This window comes from Aotus nancymaae, unplaced genomic scaffold (assembly GCF_030222135.1).
Source record: "Aotus nancymaae isolate 86718 unplaced genomic scaffold, 86718_ANA_hifiasm-v0.15.2.pri h1tg000002l, whole genome shotgun sequence".
NCBI classification, from domain to species: domain Eukaryota; kingdom Metazoa; phylum Chordata; class Mammalia; order Primates; family Aotidae; genus Aotus; species Aotus nancymaae.
In genome coordinates, this window is record NW_026988413.1 from 29,494,455 (window position 1) to 29,509,786 (window position 15,332).

A 15,332-nucleotide genomic window follows, 5' to 3' on the forward strand; every position below is an offset into this window, starting at 1 on the left:
AGGTTGCTTTTTTCAGTTCTGTGAAGAAGGTAAATGAAAACTTGATGGGGATAGCATTGAATCTATAAATTACCTTAGGCAGTATGGCCATTTTTGTGATATTGATTCTTCCTAACCATGAGCACGGAATGTTTTTCCATCTATTTGTGTCCTTTCTTATTTCCTTGAGCAGTGGTTTGTAGTTCTCCTCAAAGAGGTCCTTCACATCCCTTGTTAGTTGTATTCCTAGGTATTTTATTCTCTTTGTAGCAATTGTGAATGGGAGTTAGCTCATGATTTTGCTCTCTGTTATTGGTGTATAGGAATGCTTGTGATTTTTGTACATTGAGTTTGTATCCTGAGACTTTGCTGAAGTTGCTTATCATCTTAGGGAGATTTGGCGTTGAGACGATGGGGTATTCTAAATATACAGTCATGTCATCTGCAAATAGAGAGAGTTTGACTTCCTGTTTTCCTAATTGAATACCATTTATTTCTTTTCCTTGCCTGATTTCTCTGGCCAGAACTTGCAATACTATGTTGAATAGGAGTGGTGAGAGAGGGCACTCTTGTCCTGTGCCAGTTTTCAAAGGGAATGCTTCCAGTTTTTGTCCATTCAGTATGATATTGGCTGTGGGTTTGTCATAATGTATGTTGAACCAGCCTTGCATCCCAGGGATGAAGCCAACTTGATTGTGTTAGATAAGTTTTTGATGTGGTGTTGGATTCAGTTTGCCAGTATTTTATTGAGGATTTTCACATCAATGTTCATCATGGATATTGGCCTGAAATTTTCTTTTTTAGTTGTGTGTCTGCCAGATTTTGGTATCAGGATGATGTTAGTCTCATAAAATGAGTTAGGGAGAATTCCCTCTTTTTGTATTGTTTAGAATCATTTCAGAAGGAATGGTACTAGCTCCTCTTTGTATGTCTGCTAGAATTCGGCTGTGAACCTGTTTGGTCCTGGATTTTTTTTGGTTGGTAGGCTATTAATTGCTGCCTCAACTTCATATCTTGTTATTGGTCTATTCAGGGATTCAACTTCTTCCTGGTTTAGTCTTGGGAGGATGTTAGTGTCCAGGAATTTATCCATTTCTTCCAGATTTACTGTTTTATTTTCATAGAGGTGTTTGTAGTAATCTCAAATGGTAGTTTGTATTTCTGTGGAATCAGTGGTGATATCCTCTTTATCATTTTTTATTAAATCTATTTGATTCTTCTCTCTTTTCTGTTTTATTATTCTGGGTAGCAGTCTATCTATTTTGTTGATCTTTTTTAAAAAAGACCAGCTCCTGGATTTATTGATTTTTTTGAAGGGATTTTTGTGTCTCTATCTCCTTCAGTTCTGCTCTAATCTTAGTTATTTCTTGTCTTCTACTAGCATTTTAATTTGTTTCATCTTGCTCCACTAAATCTTTTGATTTTGATGTTAGGGTGTCAATTTTAGATCTTTTCTTGCTTCTCATGTGGGCATTTAGAGCTATGAATTTGCCTCTAGACACTGCTTTAAATGTGTCGCAGAGATTCTGGTACATTGTGTCTTTGTTCTCACTGGTTTCAAAGAACATCTTTATTTCTGCCTTCATTTCATTATTTATCCAGTAGTCATTCAGGAGCAGGTTGTTCAGTTTCCATGTAGTTGTGCAGTTTTGAGTGAGTTTCTTCATCCTGAATTCTAATTTGATTGCACTGTGGTCTGAGAGACTGTTTGTTATGATTTCCATTCTTTTTCATTTGCTGAGGAAGGATTTACTTCCAATTCTGTGGTCGATTTTAGAGTAAGTGTGATGTGGTGCTGAGAAGAATGTATGTTCTGTTAACTTGGGGTGGAGAGTTCTATAGATGTCTATTAGGTCTGCTTGGTCCAGATCTGAGTTGAAGTCCTACATATCCTTGTTAGTTTTCTGTCTCGTTGATCTGTCTAATGTTGACAGTGGAGTGTTAAAGTCGGCCACTGTTATTGTGTGGGAATCTAAGTCTCTTTGTAGGTCATTAAGAACTTGCTTTATGTGTCTGGATGCTCCTGTATTGGGTGCATATATATTTAGGATAGTTAGTTCTTCTTGTTGCATTGATCCCTCTACCATTATGTAATGCCCTTCTTTGTCTCTTTTGATCTTTGTTGATTTAAAGTCTGTTTTATCAGAGACAAGGATTGCAACCCCTGCTTTTTTTTTTTTTTTTTTTTTTTTTGCTCTCCATTTGCTTTGTAAATCTTCCCCCATCTCTTTATTTGGAGCCTATGTGTGTCTTTGCATGTGAGGTGGGTATCCTGAATACAGCACACCAATGGGTCTTGACTTTTTAACCAATTTGCCAGTCTGTATCTTTCGACTGGGGCATTTAGCCCATTTACGTTTAAGGTTAATATCGTTATGTGTGAGTCTGATCCTGCCATTTTGATACTAGAGGTGGTTTTGCCCATTAGTTGAAAGTTTCTTCATAGTGTCGATGGTCTTTACCATTTGGTACATTTTTGCATTGGCTGGTACTGGTTGTTCCTTTCCATGTTTAGTGCTTCCTTCAGGAGCTCTTGTAAGGCAGGCCTGGTGGTGATGAAATCTCTCAGCATTTGCTTGTCCATAAAGGTTTTTATTTCTCCTTCACTTATGAAGCTTAGTTTGGCTGGATATGAAATTCTGAGTTGAAAGCTCTTTTCTTTAAGGATGTTGAATATTGGCCCCCACAATCTTCTGGCATGTAGGGTTTGTGCTGAGAGATATGCTGTGAGTCTGATAGGCTTCCCTTTGTGGGTAACCCGACCTTTCTCTCTGGCTGCCCTTAGCACTTTTTCCTTCATTTCAACCCTGGTGAATCTGACGATTATGTGCCTTGGGGTTGTTCATCTTGAGGAATATCTTTGTGGTATTCTCTGTATTTCCTGGGTTTGAATGTTGGCCTGCCTTGCTAGGTTGGAAAAGTTCTCCTGGATAATATCCTAAAACTTGGTTTCATTCTCCCCATCACATTCAGGTACACCAATCAAATGTAGATTAGGTCTTTTTAAATAATCCCATATTTCTTGGAGGCTTTGTTCATTTCTTTTCACTCTTTTTTCTCTAATCTTGCCTTCTCGTTTTATTTCATTCAGTTGATCTTCAATCTCTGATACCCTTTCTCTGCTTGATCGATTCAGCTATTGAAACTTGTGTATGCTTCACAAAGTTCTCATGCTGTGTTTTTCAGCTCCATCAAATCATTTACGTTCTTCTCTAAGCTGGTTATTCTAATTAGCATTTCATCTAACCTTTTTTCAAGGTTCTTAGTTTCTTTACATTGGATTAGAACATCCTCCTTTAGCTCAGAGAAGTTTGTTATTACCCACCTTCTGAAGCCTCCTTCTGTCAATTCATCAAACTCATTCTCCAACCAGTTTTGTTCCCTTACTGGTGAGGGGTTGTGATCCCTTGGAGGAGAAGAGGCATTCTGGTTTTTGGTGATTTCAGCCTCTTTGCGCTAGTTTCTTCCCATCTTCATAGATTTATCTACCTTTGGTCTTTGAAGTTGGTGATTTTCAGATAGGATCTCTGAGTGGATGTCCTTTCTGTTGATGTTGAAGCTATTTCTTTCTGTTTTTTAGTTTCCTTCTAACAGTCAGAACTCTCTGCCTCAGGACTGCTGGAGGTCAACTCCAGACCCTGCTTGCTGGGAATCACCAGTGGGGGCTGCAGAATAGCAAGGATTGCTGTGTGTTCCTTCTTCTGGTAGCTTTGTCCTAGAAGGGTACCCACCAGATGCCATCCACAGCTCTTCTGTATGAAGTGTCTCTTAGGATAAACAGGGGTCAGGGAGCCACTTGAGGAGGCAGTTTGTCCCTTATCAGAGCTCAAGTACTGTGCTGAGAGCTCATTGTTCCCTTCAGAGCTGCTGGGCAGGGACATTTAAGTCTGCTGAAGTGAATCTCACAACTGCCCCTTTTCCCAGTTGCTCTGTCCTGAAGGAGGGTCTTTATTTATAAGTCCTTGACAGGCTGCTGCCTTTTTTCAGAGAAGCCTTGCCTAGCAAGTAGGGAGTCTAGTCACAGTCTGCCTGCAAAGACCTTGTTGAGCTGCCATGGGCTCCACTCATCTGCTGTGTAACCTTTCTTGTGATTTTGTTTACACAGGCAAGGTTAGAACTGCTTCATTAATGGCAGACTACCTTGGTAATGGCAGACACTCCTCCCCCCAACGAGCTTGATTGTTCCAGGTTGAGTTCAAACTGCTGTGCTGGCTGTGAAAATCTCGAGCCCGTATGTTTCAGCTTGCTGGTCTTTGTGGGGGTGGGACTTGCCCAACCAGATCACTTAGCCCTGACTTCAGCCCCCTTGTTTTCAGGGGAATGAGCGATTCTGTCTCGCAGGTGTTCCAGGCCACCCAGTTTTGTGCTGGAAATCTGCATGGCACTGGCAGTCATCTCCTGGTCTGTGAGTTTGGTTGGAAATGCAGAGATCACTCACCTTCTTTGTTGCTCTCACTGGAAACTGCGCTCCGGAGCTGTTACTATTTGGCCATCTTGGCAGAAGTCCTCAATATTTCTATATTTTCATGGTGTAAAAATGAACTACTACTTAAACATGTTATTATGAATGAATGGAAAATGGATGAAAGTGACAGTAAGTTAACAATTAATATAACTATGTACAATGAAAAACTAACAAGTCCAAATTAAGTTTGGGAGGTATTTTACATTAGATTACAGTTATGCATTGCTTAATGACATAGATATCCTCTTCTGAGAAATGCATCATTAGGAGATTTTTGTCATAGTGCAAACATCATAGCATGTACTTACACAAACCTAGGTGGTATAGCCTACTACACACCCAGGCTCTAAGGTATAACTTATTGTTCCTGAGCTACAAACCTGTACAGCATGTTAGTGTATTGAATTCTGTAGGACACTGGAACACAATGAAAGTATTTATGTATTCATCTATAGCTAAACATAGAAAAGACATAGCAAAAATACAGGATAAAAGACAAAGAAATGGTACACCTGCACAAGGCAGTTGCCATGAACAGAACTTGCAGAACTCAAAGTTACTCTGGGTGTCAGAGAGTGAGTGGTGAGTGAATGTGAAGGCCTAGGACATTGCCTTACACTACTGTAGACTTTATAAACACTAATAGTATTTCCATTAGGCTATACTAAATTTATAAAAATTATTTTTCTTTCTTCAATAAGTTAACCTTAACTTATTATAATTTTTTTACTTTGTACATTTAAAATTTTTTCTAACTTTTTGACTGTTGTGATAACACTTAGGTTTAAACACAAGCACACTGTATAGCTGTACAGAAATATTTTCTTTCTTTATAGTCTTATTCTATAAAAATTTTTCCTATTTTAAGAAACTTTAGGGCCCGGTGTGGCAACTTGCATTATAATCCCAGTACTTTGGGAGACTGAGGTGGGAGGATTGCTTGAGCCCAGGAGTTTGAGGCTGCAGTGAGCTATGCTGGTACCATTGCACTCCAAACTGGACAAAAACATACTCTAGCCTAGGCCTACATAGGAGGAGGATCATCATCATCTCTTCCACCTCCACACCTTGCTCCGCTAGAAGGTCTTCAGGGGCAATAATACACATGGAGCTTCCATCTCCTATGATAGCAGTGCAGTCTTCTGGAATACACCTGAAGGACTGCCTGAGGCTGTTTTACAGTTAACTTTTTAAAAAACAATTAGACATAGTACACTCTAAAATGATGATTAAAAGTATTGTCTAATAAATACATAACCCAATAACATAGCCATTTATTATCATTACCAAGTGTTATATACTGTGCACAATTGCATGTTCTATACTTCTATAGACTGGCAGTGTGGCCCATTGCTGACTGAAACACCATCATGTGGTGCATGACTGTAATTTCAGGTATGGGCTATAAAGAAGCAAATATCAGTACAAATTTATCAGTTTTTATGACAAAATATTTTGTTCTATTTAATTGCTTTTAAGTTTTTAAGAATCGAGAATACTCATATTTTGCGAGGTCTTGTTCTAATTTTTCGAGTGACTTCTAGACCCTCATGTATATGCTGTTATTGCAGGGGCATTCTGTGAAGGTGGAGCTTGAGACTCTTGGCATACAATAAAAAGAAAAGGAGGAAAAAAAGGAAAGACAAATCAAGGAGGAGAATTTAACATCTATTCAGAGCTAAAAACATATTTGGCTCTGGTTTGGGGCTGAAAATAGAGAATCTCAAATTTTGATTTAATTATGTAGTATATGCAGTGGGATGGTCTGGTGTGGTGAAAAGTTCATGCTCTGAAATCAGACCAACCTGGGTTTAGTTCCAGTGCCACCTCTCATGAGCTGTGTGACATTAGACGAGCTCCTGAACCTTCCTGAGGCTTATGTAAAATGGCAATGTTTGTAGTACCAAATTGGATAATACTCATAAAGAACTTAGCTCAGTGAGTAGACCATAATAAACCCTCTGTTAAATATGAGCTATTACCATTATCTGAGACCAAACAATGAGGCAGTAATTTAATTATACATTTAATATCAATCTGAGACTATTAAGATGAAAGTGATGCCAATGAAAATGATCAATAATTTTGTGGTTTTACAGAAACATGGAACAGGCTCCATTTACATACATAAATGAATCTGAGATTTTAAAAGCTCCCTGCCTGGGGCATTCTCAAGGATCCTGCCTCTCATATATCATAATTAACTCCATCGTAACCACTGAACTGAAGCTGTGGATTCATTACTGCCTAAAAACTGACATTTAAAAACCGTGGCAGGAGCTAATCTGAGGGTGGAAGAACATTGTATTGAGGTAGCACATGACTATTGAGAAAAAGGTGTTACCTTTTCTCACACAAAGTTTGACCACTTGAAGTTCAAATGAATGTGGGGTGATTGAAAATGCCTGGTGGTGTCATTTAGCTGTTTCTTAAAAAGGTTTTTGAAGACTTTAAGCTGTAACATTTGAGCCTGTGGAGCTAAACAGATGCTTCCAGGGACTTGGTGTGAGTAATGTTCTCCTATTATAGCCTGGGTCATAATTCATCAAATATTGCGTTAGTGGCCTGGAAGAGGCAATATATCTCTTGAGTATGCACAGGGGATGTATTCTAATGCTGGAAGATCTGGTTCAGTAACCAAAAACATATTTAGAGCTAAAAATGGAAATTCCCGTGGGAAAGTCCATGATTTAAATAATATTTAGGCAGGGCACAGTGACTCATGCCTGTAATCCTAGGCTTTGGGAGGCTAAGGTGAGAGGATTGCTTGAGGCCAGGAGTTCAAGTCATGCCTGGGTAACATAGAAAGACTGCATATCTACAGAAAAATGAAGAAATTACCTGGGCATGTGTTGCATGCCTATAGACCCAACTACTTGGGAGGGTGAGGCAGGAGGATCTCTTGACCCCAGGAAGTCGAGGCTGCAATGAGCTATGACTGCACAACTGCATTCCAGCCTGGGTGACAATGCAATACCTTCCTTGTCTCTAAAGTAAATACACAAATAAATTTCTAGAGGATCTGCTTCAAGTTAGCTAACCATCAGCTCCCACGATATTAATGCCATTTGTGCTCAGAACAGAACAAAGCTCTTGTGGGAACAGAATTATTACTAATTTTAATTTTTCAATGTAACCATTAGCATCTTTGCTCCAATCGTAGAGCAGCCGAGTTCAGTAATATGAGTTGATTTTGTGCTGTTGCAGATGACAGTGTCACTCTTGCTTTAGTGTATTTTTCATATTTTTCCATGAGTTGCCTCATGTCATTCATTTAGTGGGTGGGTTATTACCTTAGATGGTATTTAACTGCTCTCAAGATATCTGGAAATATTTGAGGTATGGGGCAGGTGTGGCTAGCCTAGCCACCTTCTTATTCTTATCCCCACAAATGATCAGATTAGCAGTTCAAGTAAGAGGAAATGCTTCCTGGAAAACTACCAGCCTGTTCACTGAATGAGGGAGGTACTGTGGCATGGAAGACAGGGTTGGCCAGCCCTTGTAGTATTGTAGTTGAATTCACCTGCATAATATTAAATGAACTCTCCACTTCTCATCGTAGGAAAGTAGAAAGAGAGAAGAGGGCAAAAGCAGAGAGAGGATGAAAACACACCAATGAGCAAGCCATATTCTCTAACTTTTGACCCAAGCACCATCACTTTGCTAACAAGAATTTTCAGTGGATTGTACCAATTCTTCCTTCTCATTCTATTTTCTTGTTTTTTTCTTTGAACTTTTATATTAGGTTCAGTAGGTATGTGTGCAGCTTTGTTACAAGGGTAAATTGCATATTACTGGATTTGGTGTACAAATGATCCCATCACCCAGTAGGGAGCATAGTACCGGACAGCTTTTCAACCATTACCCCATCTCACCCTCTCATCCTCCCTGCTCTAGTAGTCTCAGGTGTCCATTGTTCTCATGTTCATGTCCATGTGTACTCATTGTTTAGCTCCTACTTATGAGTAAGAACACGTGATATTTGGTTTTCTGTTCCTGCCTTAGTTTGCGTATGATAATGGCCTCCAGCTGCATCCATGTTGTTGCAAAGGACACAATTTTATTTTTTATGGCTGCATAGTATTCCATAGTGGATATATACCACATTTTCTTTATCCACTACTGATGAGCATCTAAGTTGATTCTATGTCTTTGCTATTGTGAATAGTGCTGTAATAAACATTCATGTGCATGTGTCTTTTTGGTAGAATGATTTATTTTCCTTTGGGCATATAACCAGTAATGGGATTGCAGGGTCAAATGCTAGGTCTGTTTTAAGTTATTTGAGAAATCTCCAAACTGCTTTCCACAGAGGCTGAACTAATTTACATTACCACCAATAGTGTATGAGTGTTACCTTTTCTCTGCCACCTCACCAGCATGTGTTATTTGTAGATTTTTAAATAATAGCCATTCTAACTGGGCTTTGATATTCACTTTTCTAATGACTACTGATGTTGAGCATTTTTTCATTTGTTGGCCACATGAATGTTTTCTTTTGAGAAGTGTCCATTCACGTCATTTGCCTATTTTTAAATGGGATTATTTGTTTTTTGTTTATTGAATTAAGTTCCTTAGAGATTTTGGGTATTAGACCTTTGTGTCAGATGCACAGTTTGTGAATATTTTCTCCCATTCTGCATGTTGTCTGTTTACTCTACTGATAGTTTCTTTTGCTGTGTAGAAGCTCTTTAATTAGTTTCTACTTGTCAATTTTTGGTTTTGTTTCAAATGCTTTTGTGGACTTAGACATAAATTCTTTCCCAAGGCCCATGTCTGAAATGGTATTTTCTAGTTCTTCCTCTAGGATTTTAATAGTTTTACATCTTACATTTAAGTTTTTAATCCATCTTGCGTTAATTTTTGTATATGGTGAGAGGTAGGGGTCCAGATTCAATCTTCTGCATATGCCTACTAAGTTGTCCCTGAACAATTTATTGAATAAATAACAGAAGTCCTTTTATTATTGCTTTTAATTGTCAATTTTACTAAAGATCAGGTCGTTATGGGTGTAGCTTTATATCTGGGTTTTCTATCCTGTTCCATTGGTCTATGTGTCTGTTTTTGTACCAGTATTATGCTGTTTTGGTTACCATAGCTTTATAGTATAGTTTGAAATCATGTAGTAAGATGCTGCCAGCTTTGTACTTTTTGCTTAGGATTGCTTTGGCTATTTGGACTCTTTTACGGTTCCATATGAATTTTAGAATAGTTTTTTCTAATTCTATGAAAAACAACATTGGTAAATAGGAATAACATTGAATTTGTAAATTGCTTTGGGCTTATGGCCATTTATTTCAACAGCATTTCGTAATTCTCATTGTAGAGATCTTTTACCTCCTTGGTTAGCTGTATTTCTAGTTTTTTTTTAATTGTTTTTCTGGTTATTATAAATGGGATTACATTCTAGATTTGGCTTTCAGCTTGAATGTTATTGGTGTATAGAAATGCTACTGAGTTTTGTATATTGATTTTGTATCCTGAACCTTTACTAGAGTCATTTATCAGTCATAGGTGCCTTTTGGCAGATTTCTTGAGGGTTTTCTAGGTATAGTATCCTATTGTCAGCAAAGAGAGATAATTTGATTTCTTCTTTTCCTATCTGGATGCTTTTTATTTCTTTCGTTTGCCTGATTGCTCTGGCTGGAACTTTCAGTACTATATTTACTGGGAATAGTGAGAATAGGCATCCTTGTCTTGTTCCAGTTTTCAAGGGGAATGCTTCCAACTTTTGCCCATTCAGTATGATGTTGGCTGTGGGTTTGTCACAGATGGCTCTTATTATTTTAAAATATGTTCCTTTGATGTCTAGTTTGTTGAGGGTTTTTAACATGAAGAAGTGTTGAATTTTATTGAAAGTCTTTTCTGCATTTATTAATATGATCATATGATTTTTGTTTTTAATTCTCTTCACATGGTGAATCACATTGATTTATTTGTGTATGTTGATCCAACCTTGCATTTTAGGGATAAAGCCTACTTGATCATGATTAATTAATTTGTTGATATGCTGCTGGATTCAGTTCGCTAGTATTTTGTTGAGAATTTTTGCATCTATGTTCATCAGGGACATGGTCCTGAAGTTTTCTTTTGTTGTGCTGGGTTTTGGTATCAGAATGATTCTGGCCTTGTAGAATGAGTTATGGAGGAGTCCCTCCTCCCTGATTTCTTGGAATAATTTTAGTAGGATTGGTACTAGCTCTTTGTTTTATGTCTGGTCAAATCTGTCTGGTCCAGGACTTTTTTTAGTTGTTAGTTTTTTTAAATTACTGATTCAATTTTGGAACTTGTTATTGGTCTGTTCAGAGTTTCAGTTTCTTCCTGGTTTATCCTTGGGAGGCTGTGTGTTTCCAGGAATTTATCCATTTCTTCTAGATTTTCTAGTTTATGTGCATAGAGGTGTTAGTAATGGTCTTTGAGGTTTGTTTTTTTTTTTTTTTTTTTGGGTGGGATCAGTTGTAATATCATCTTTGTCATTTCTGATTGTGCTTATTTGGATCTTCTCTCTTTCTTTCTTTGTTAACCTAGCTAGTGATGTATCATTCTTATTTATTCTTTGAAAAAAAAACAAACTTTTGGCTTTATTGAGCTTTTAAATAGATTTTTGGGTCTCAATTTCATTTAATTCTCTCTGATTTTGATTTTGGTTATTTCTTTTCTTCTGCTAGCTTTGGGGTTAGTTTGCTCTTGTTTTTCTGGTTCCTCTAGATATGATGTTAGGTTGTTAATTTGAGATCTTTATAACTACTTCATGTAGGCAGTTAGTACTATAAACTTTTCTTTAACACTGCTTTAATGGTTTTCCAAAGATTTTGGTGTAGTATATAACTGTTTTCATTAGTTTCAGAAAGTTTTTGATTTCTGCCTTAATTTTGTTCATTACCCAAAAGCTATTCAGGATCAAATTGTTTAATTTCTATGTAATTGTATTGTTTTGAGAGCTCTTGATATTGGTTTACATTTTTCTTGCACCTTGGTTTAAGAGGGTGGTTAGTATGATTTTAGTTTTTTTTTTTAATTTACTGAAACTTGCTTTATAGCTGAGTGTGTGGTTGATCTTGAGTATGTGCCATGTGCAGGTAAGAAAAATGTAATTCTGTTGTTTGGTGGAGTATTTGGTAGATGTCTATTAAGTCTAATTAGTCAAGTGTTGAATTTAAGTCCAAAATATCTTTGTTAGTTTTCTGCCTTGATGATCTGTCTAATGTTAGTGGAACTGTTGCAGTCTCCCACTATTATCATGTGGCTAAGACTCTTTATAGGTCTCTAAGAACTCGTCTTATGAATTTGGGTGCTCTAGTGTTGGGTGCTTGTATATTTAAGATAGTTAAGTTTTCCTGTAGAACCCTTTATCATTATGTAATGCCCTTCTTTGTCCTTTTTGATCATTGTTAATTTAAAGTCTTTTTGATCTGATATAAGAATAGCAACCCCTGCTCTCTTTTGTCTTCTATTTGCATGATAGCTCTTTCTCCATCCCTTTGCTTAATAGGTGTTATGTGTGAGATGGATCTCTTGAAGACAGCAGACAGTTGGGTCTTGCTTCTTTATCCAACTTGCTACTTTATGTCTTTTAAATGGCTCATTTAGCCTGTTTACATTCAAAGTTAATATTGATATGTGAGGATTTCATTTTATCATTATATTTTTGGCTAGTGGTTATGTAAACTTAATTGTGTAGTTGCTTGCTAGTGTCACTGGTCTATGTACTTAAGTGTTTTTTTTTTTCATTTAAAAGAAAGTTTTTATTAACAAAAGTTTTTCTTAATCTACATTTCAACTTTAGCATTAAATAGTCCAAGGGCTTCCTTTATGAACACATATTCCAGTTTAGTCCTCTTAGATGCATTTGCTTGCTGTGCATTTATGTTTAACAGGTAAAAGCTATCAATTACCAGCTATTTCAAAAAAGGTAGCTAACTACACTAGAAAATGAAAATTTATAGAATTTTATCATTAGATCAGAGTTAAAAAAAATCAAAGGATAAGGATTTGTTTAAAAATCTCTCATCAGCTGGGTGCAGTGGCTCACGTTTGTAATCTCAGCACTTTGGGAGGCCGAGACAGGCAGATCACGAGGTCAGGAGTTTGAGACCAGCCTGTCTAATATGGTGAAACCCCATTTCTACTAAAAAAATACAAAAAATTAGCTGGGTATGGTGGTGCACGTCTGTTATCCCAGCTACTTGGGAGACTAAGGCAGGAGAATCACTTGAACCCTGGAGGCAGAGGTTGCAGTGAGCCAAGATTGTGCCACTGCACTCCATCCTGGGTGAGAGAGTGAGACTCTGTCTCAAAAAAAAAAAAAACTCTGTTATCATTTGGGCATTACACCCTTTTCAGAACAAGTATAATTTGCAGAAATTATATAATGCAGATTTTCATCAAATATCAATTATTTAGTGATGTTTTATTTAGCTGAAATGTTATTTCACTTGTAAAAACTATCTCAGGTTACAAAAAAGAATCAGAAACCTTATTAAATTTAACCTGCTTTTACAAATGTCCTAAGAATTCTTAAGCTAAATAATTTTTAAGTAGAAAAATGAAAATTTAAAAATAGTTTGTTATACTATTTCTGTGGTTTATGTACATATATTAACTGGTCTCTTTGATAGAAAACATGACTAGAAGTTTATCACATTAAGCACTGTAAAATAAAGGCAAGAGTTAATCATTTTCTAGCAAAAATACTCTCTATGCAACAATTGCAAATGTCAAAGCTATTATTTAGTGGTTGATAATTGCCTGCTACAAAATATAAAACAAAGTACATTTACTGGATTGTTTTTCAATTTGCAGCTGCCCTCTGACATCCCAAATAAGGAATTCCCATAAACAAAAACTGCAATGCAATTCACTTAGTGGTTAGTTTCAGGCCAAGCCTCCCCCCACCATTATCCTTGTTCTTCCCCACTGCCCCTAAATCCTGCAGTGACACTGTATTATTAAAAATATTAAGTACCTGGGGTTTATGCTTCAGAGAAAGACATCATTTGAGTAATTTCAAATGATCTACAGGTCCTTCATGTAAAAAAGATATTTTGTGGTCACAGTTACCTCAAAAAGTAATTATATTCAAATAATTTGACATATCATGTCTTAGCAATTACAAAACCATGATTCTGACACATGGCAATTTTTAAGTTAGACAAATGTGAAATGTTAAAATATGTGAACAGCTGTTCTTCTATTTAAGTTAGAGCACTGCAAAACCCAGGTAATGACTTTATTTTTTTCAGTTAACATAACCAGCCCACGGTACAGCATACTAAATCACAAAGTACAAATCCGAGGAAGTTAATACATTTACTAAGTTACAAGACTTTGGCAAATCAATACAGTACTCTTTAATGAAACTACACTTTTCTTGGAGTCCTGTTACTTTAGTGATAGTTTCACTCCAAAAATATTTAAGTACCAAATCAAAAAACTGGTTTTTAATGGTGGTTTATAGCAGAGCAAGTTATTTTACATAAAATATATTTTAAAACTACACAATTTCCCCTTTTAAGTGAGTTCCCTTGTGCAAGCTGTTGACGTGTACAGCAGCAGGGCAATGGGCATTATAGGAGGTGGCTTTGCTCTCTTCTGGAGCTGGTCCGAAGTCAGGTGGAGTTCCAATGTATGAAAAGCTTGAAAAGTCCACCTTAAGGAGATTCAATATCAATAACAATTTCCAAGGAGTTCTTGTTGAATTTTCACAGAAATACTGGAACCCTTAAAATCAGATAGTAATTTCAAACAACATTAATTTCAAATGATCCCTTTTATTTAGAGGCCCTCAATCTGTTTTGATCAAAAGTCACATAGCCTTACACCAGCTTATAAAAAAAAAACTACCTAAAATATAGTTGTATTTTTAAAATAACAAATAAATATATAGTCAGCTTGGAGAGACCTGGGGTACCTGACATTGTCTACCAACTGTCATGATCATGTCTCTGCAAATGCTGCTGATGCCATTCGAGTCCTTATATTTCCTCTTGCTGATGCTGTCAGTTCTTGAATCTCAGCATTTAATTTATATATTACCCATTCCATTGCTTCTCAGCCTTTACTAGCATTTGAGGATATCATACTTGCCATCAGTCCTTCAAGGTAACTGCTGAGGCTAACTCCTTTCACAGTGATTATGGCTTTTTGAGTCAAAATAGTTTTTTCTGGGTCCTGAAGATGTGGTTTGTATACAAGTCTCTCATCTACTGAAACCATATTTGTAAATGAAATATTAGTAGATTTAAGTTCTATGGCTTTTTCTACAAGATCAGCTACAGAATGTTCTTGCCCTTATGTTTTCGTTCTTGCAGCACCAATAAGAGACTTCACAATGGAAGGGAGTCCCCACTCTATGCTAAGTCTGTGGCTGTGCAACTTTCCAGAGGGCTCTAGATATCTGTCCAACAGGTCAACCCCAACCACACTTGGGTTCACAGGGTTTGGGTATTTCTGCATTGTAGCTGTTGTAACAGTTTCCCCATGGGGGGGTCAAAGACGTGCTCTGAAGTCCAGATATTCATGGTGCCAGCATCCTGAGCAATGTCCAGGTGGCACCAGGGGAGAACAAGGCACAGAGGCTACACCAGTCCCTTCCCTGCCCCACCCCCAGCACCCCCAGCACCCCCAGCACCCCCAGCACCCCCAAGTGTGTTTTTTTTTTGATGGCAGGAATATGTCTTTTGTTGTCATGTTTAACACTTCCTTAAGGACCTTATATAAGGCAGGCCTAGTGGTAGCTCATTTCCTTACCATGTGCTTGTCTGAAAAGGACTTTATTTCTCCTTTGCTTATGAAGCTTAGTTTGGCTGGATATGAAATTCTTAATTGGAATTTCTTTTCTTTAAGGACACTGAAAATAGGCCCCCAATCTCTTCTGGCGTGTAAGGTT

At 37.2% G+C, this 15,332-nt stretch overlaps 1 pseudogene; it reads right to left on the bottom strand.

The window, feature by feature from the left end:
- Positions 1–14,330: 14,330 nt before the first annotated feature.
- On the bottom strand, positions 14,331–14,964 carry LOC105732102 (PRELI domain containing protein 3B-like; annotated as a pseudogene).
- Positions 14,965–15,332: the final 368 nt, after the last annotated feature.